The 5,852-nt window shown below is 42.4% G+C and overlaps 1 non-coding gene across 1 annotated transcript; it reads left to right on the top strand.

Moving 5' to 3' along the window:
- The first annotated feature begins 2,600 nt into the window (after nucleotides 1-2,600).
- LOC112087422 lies at nucleotides 2,601-2,707 on the top strand. The gene has a single exon (XR_002900103.1). It is a non-coding gene; the product is annotated as a small nucleolar RNA R71 (small nucleolar RNA).
- Nucleotides 2,708-5,852: the final 3,145 nt, after the last annotated feature.

The raw sequence follows: 5,852 nt of genomic DNA, 5'->3' as shown, positions 1-5,852 counted from the left end.
GTTTTATTTCATGTATTTTAGGTCCTTAGGGTTTGTTTTAGAACTTAGAAGATGCATTAGGTCCCAATGAGTCTTTGCATGTTTTGAGTGTCTATCAGGTGATTATGGAGCTGAAAAGATGAATCCAGGAGGTGGAATGGTGAGCAGAGCTTGAAAAAGTGGAAAACTTGAGTCTATGGAGGTTATCGGCCATTCTCGCTGGCCAGGAAGGTTTTACCGGCCATTTTCATGTACCGCGGGAAGCTTTACCGGCCATTTTCACGTACCGCGAATTAAGTATATCGGCCAAAATCTCCGGGTGCGAACGAGTCTCAGAAATCACCTGTCCGGGGAGCCTTCCGGTCCGATTCAGATGGCGGGTCCTTCATAGAAGTTGGAGAGCATTGAAGCACGGTCTCATAGCAATTGGAATCGTAGAATTCGGACGCGTGAGCAGAGAGATAAGCTCGTCGGAAGAAACCCCTGTCTCGCAGGTATTCCGGACCGAGCAGATCAGTTCTGAAGGATGCGAAGGACGGTGCACTTCCAGGCCGATTCAGCTTCCGGGTCCTTCATGAGAATCAGAGACATTTGAGTTTTCTTTCCAGAACGTCCAAGAGCATTCAATTCGGATCTATGAGCAGGAAGATACGGCCTCCGGAATGGACACATGTCTAGACGCCTCTCTCTGGTCGTATACATGCACTGCAAAGATGTGCCCTCCAGGAAGCCTTCCACCTCCCAAGCACTGAAACTTCCTTCACAAAAGTTGGAGATAAATGAGTCCTCTGTCTTCTGCAACCGAAATCATTCAATTCGGACAAGTATCACAGGAGTTACACTCTCCGGAATGCGAAGTGATCTAAGCTGCTCTGGATGCTGCGAGATGGTCTTGCGACTTGGTTAACCCGCAGGCCTGAAGATGAACACCTGAATGCTGATGCTGCGAGTTGAAATGTGCGGGTAAACTATCACTGGAAGAGGTCTGGAGCTCCCGAGCAAGAGAAATGCTAAGTCCACAATCGTGCGACTTAGGCATGCGAGTCATCCGCGCCTGGATCTATGCCGCACGATCACTCGGAATTCACTCCGACTTGAGCCTGCGACCTAAGTGCAATAGAGACCAACCCGCACAGTTTCTACATCCCCCAGAAACCGGCTCAGCCCTGCGAGTTGGAGAGGAAGGAGACCATGCCGCAGAAACACTCGCAATTTACTCCTAGATAGGCGTGCGGCTCCGACAAGGTGATTCAAGCCTCACAAGACAAGTCTTCATCTACTGCGACTTAGGTGTGCGGCCTGGGACATACTGAACCGACCCGCAGCTTTTCCCACTTTATCCATTAAAGCCGGGTCAGGACCCGGTTTGTTCCGGGCTGACCCGGTTCGTTTTTAAGAAGGTATAAATACTTTTTAGGGTTTTTTGGGGGAGAACTAAGTTTTATTCCCTTTGTCTCTTGCCTTTTTGGTGAAAAGACTCCATTAAGAAGAGAAATATCTTTATTTGAGTGTTTAATCAAGAGAGTTTAAGGAGATCTGGGTGTTTAAAGCTGTTTTCTTTTGAATCTATCATCTCCATCTCCATTTCTCATCATTAATCATGCTAATCTACTCAACTTGCAAAAGTTTAAGAGAGATTAGTATGATTAGTGAGTAGTCACCTTAATGAGGTTCTAGATGTGTAGGTTAGGGTGCTAAAGTGTTAGATTAGGAGTGCTTAGGGCTAGATTCATTGATTCATCTCTCTAAACAGCTGTTCTCTATGCTAAATCCTTGATAATCACTTGAGATCTAGATTCTGGGAATTTCATGCACCAAAAGTGTTTGATGAAATTCCTGAAAGAGTTGTGTTAGAGGTTTAAGTAATTTTTCATCATGGGAATGATTTGTTAAATGCTTGAATGATCATTAAGAGCTGTTTGTTAATGCATATTGATTCATGTTTCACAAATGGGAATTTGGTTTGAAAATGGATTAGTATAGGGGTTAATACCTTCATGAGAGGATTAACCTAGATTAGAGTTCTTAATCATTTGAATCATGTCTCATCATTGTCATTAGCATTTCTAGTTTAACACCAAGGCACCCTAACCAACTATCATGTCTAGAATCTCATGCCTCCATCATATCATATTCACATCATTTGTCATTGTCATTTGTCTTTAAACCTGTTTATGTTTATAGTTGTCTCTAGATTAATCAAAACCTATTCTTGTTTGCTTGAATTAAGAACTTGATCATATAGCTTAGTGTCTAACACCACATCTGGATTGATAAACCTCTTTGTACTACATTGACAAGGGGATTGATAGCCCTGAGACCCTTAAAAGTCCTATCTATCACCTACTCTCCTACAAATTGCATTGGCTTTTGAGTGGCCAATCCAACTAGGCAAAATCAACAATATCGATTGGAAATTAAATTCCGAACGAATCGTCGAAAACTCAAAGCCAAAGGATATATGCTAATGCGATACATATACTAACGGGTGCGATCATACCAGCTCTAAAGCAGCATGTATCTCCTTCCCCAGAGAGTTTCCATTTGATGCAGTATCCAGCTGGTTCCTAATCTTGGGAAGAGCCCCTCTATAAAGTGTGCTGAGAAGAGAAGCCTCACTAAACCCATGGTGTGGGCATTGGTTAGTGTAGCTCCTGAATCTCTCATATGCTTCACCAAAACTCTCATTGCTATGTTGAATGAAGCTGGAGATTTGGTTTCTTAGCTTTGCTGTTCTGGAAGTTGAGAAGAACTTAGACAGAAATGCCTGCTTGCATTGCTCTTAAGTCTGAATGGAGCCTCTTGGAAGATTATTCTCCCATTGGTGTGCTTTGTCACCAAGACTAAAGGGGAATAATCTGAGCTTGAAGCTGTCCTCAGATACTCCATTTATCTTTTTCAAGTCACAAGCTTTATCAAATTGGTCCAAGTGTTCCAAAGGATCTTCCATTGGCAATCCATGGAACTTGGAGTTTTGAACCATATTCAGCAAAGATGCCTTGACTTCAAAATTGTTATTTTGCACCGGTGGTGCTTGAATCCCTGCTCCATACTGATGTGCATTGGTCCTGTCATTTTCCCCAACAAACAGAGGTGGAGAATCATGTCTCCTTTGAGCTTGATGCTGAGGAATGTAGTGAGCCTGTTGCTCATTCCTATGAGCCTGGTGCTGATTCTGCTGAGCCTGCCTCTCATTCCTTTGTGCCATGTTGATATTGACAAAGGCTTGTTGCACATTTCTGTCAGCTTGAGCCTGATTCCTTTGAGCTCCATTACCATGCTGAGCCTGTTGCTCCTCTTGAGCCTGGTACTCAATGTCAACCACGTGGTGCTCTCTCTGCTGTTCCATATCAGCTGATCTATCTGTTTCTTTAGGACGTCTATCTCTTCTTCTTCTTGGCACTAAGAGATTCATGTTGTCGTTCAGGGGAAATGGTGGACCACAGCTTCTTGACCTTGATCTGGTGTTCATACACCTGAAAACAAAGACAGAACTTGCAAAGTGATCAGTAAAACAAAAGGAAAAGACTTGATCTCAAGAACAGATCAAAGCTTAATGCTAAACAATCCACAATTTGGCAACAGCGCCAATTGATAGAGAAGACTTTTTAGGTCTTAGGGCTATCAATCCCCTTGTCAAAGTATCACAAAAAGAGGTGTCAATCCAAGAATGTTTAGAGAGAGCATCTGTTTAGAGAGATGAATCAATGAATCTAGCCCTAAGCACTCCTAATCTAACACTTACGCACCCTAACCTACACATCTAGAACCTCATTAAGGTGACTACTCACTAATTATAATAATCTCTCTTAAACCTTTGCAAGTTGAGAAGATTAGCATGATTAATGATGAGAAATGGAGATGGAGAAGAATGATAATGATGGATTTGCAGCTTTAAACACAAAGATCTCTCAATCTCTCTTGATTAAAACCCTTAAAAATCGATATTTCTCTTCTTAAGAGGAGTCTTTTCATAAAAGAGGCAAGAAACAAAGGAAATAAAACTTAGTCCTTAGGGTAAAACCCTAAAAAACTATATATAGGTCTTTAAATGAACCTTGTCAGCCCGGAATAAACCGGGTCCTGACCCGGATTTGATGGATAAAATCCCGAGTGTGCGGGTTGGTCAGGTGCTTCCCATGTCGCATGCCCAAGTCGCACAGCCATTAGGACAGTCTTGTGAGCCTTAAGTCCTTCAACCTCAGCTGCATGCCCATCTAGGTGTAAACTGCGAGTCTTTATGCGATTCAGTCTTTCTTCTCTTCAACTCGCATGACCAAGATGAAATCTGGGGAGAATATGTGTGCGAGTTGGTCCTCCTTTAGTCCCAAGTCGCATGCCCAACTCGCACAGGTCTAGAAAGAAGCTTCAGCGAGATAAAACCATGTAAGCCAAGCCGCATTCCTCTCTCGGTGTAAACCGCGAGTCTTTATGCAGTTCAGTTCCTTTTGCTCCCTAGCTCATACAACCATGTAGCACAGGACTTCGAGTATTTGTGCAAGTTGGTCTACTTCCTTCATTCCTTCTTCCTTCAACATTGGCCTGGTCTTGTTTCCTTTGATTACCAGCGGTTTGAGCTGGATTTAGAGGGACTCCGGTTTCCCTCTCATCGAGTTGTGGCTGTCCATCTTCTTCATGAGCAGCATCTAGGTCGTCACCATGAACTGAATCACGGTCATCATCTCCAATGTGATCCTCCTGATCACGGTTTAAAAGATTTTCCCGATGGGCATTAGGATTGGCCATCTTGAGCGTTCTTTGTCTGAGTTTCCTAAGTGCTCTTTCGTGTTTGTCAATCTTGTCTAAGGGAATACGATTTTTTCAGGATCTCTCCAAGTTTTCATGCACCTGTGAGCAAAGAAAGCAAAGATAAAAAGAGGAGTTAGAAAATCTCCAGCAGAACTCGAAAATCTTGAGGTTTAGGATTGAAATTAGATTAAGAAGTCAAGTCAACAGTGACAGATCCCCGGCAAAGGCCCCAAAAACTTGATGTAGTGCAGTGGGCAACACAAGTTTTACCCTAGACAAGCTGCAAGTGCACAACAAACGAAGTAGTACTTAAGGATCGAATCAACAGAGATATGTGTGTTGAGGACTTCTAACTGATGCTAAAAAAAATCGTAAACCTAATCTAATAAAAAGGGGTTTTGATTTGTCACTAAATCTAATTATGCAGAGAATTAAAAAGAGCTTTAAGTAAAAATCGGTTGGAAAACAGTAGGTAAAAAGCGTTGGGTTCAAGGTTCATCTTTAGGGTTCATGTTCTAAAACACAAGGAATTTAGGCAAGGATTTTCTATGACTCTGAAACTAGGATAGGCACATGTAAGATTAGCCAACTCTCGTCACCGTAATCATCTAATCACTTGTTCATGGCAATTAACTCTCGCTCTCATGCCAGAACAAGATCATGCTATGTAGATCGGAATCCATCTCTGCTTACGTATCCTCTGTAGGTAGCTTTCGTCTCCTACGACGGGGAAGTCCATAAGATCCGGTTCAGGCAACCCAGATGCAACACTCTCGTGGCTCGGATTAAACCTAGGATCGGATTCTGGGTGATCAATCCAGAATTACCGCTTTGAGAATTGGATGAATGGGACAATCATGTTAAAAATCAAAATCCTTTTTCATAAAAACCTAGATGTCATTCGAACATGGAGTTCCTTTGGATTACCCTTTCATCCAACTAGGTGACTACTCAGACATGGCTGAGGTAGACATCATCATCTGTTTAGATCTAAGAAGAAGAAAAGTAAAAGAAACAAAGTTGCAGAAAAACTTCTCTTATTGAAGACAGTATGGCGATGAAAAGCTTCTACAGATGCATAAAAATAAAACCTAAAACTATGAATGAGTTCTCTCTCAAAGAGA

This window comes from Eutrema salsugineum, unplaced genomic scaffold, assembly GCF_000478725.1.
Source record: "Eutrema salsugineum unplaced genomic scaffold, Eutsalg1_0 scaffold_18, whole genome shotgun sequence".
NCBI lineage: Eukaryota > Viridiplantae > Streptophyta > Magnoliopsida > Brassicales > Brassicaceae > Eutrema > Eutrema salsugineum.
The sequence above is the reverse complement of the archived record's forward strand: the minus strand, read 5'-3'. Positions and strand labels throughout refer to the sequence as shown.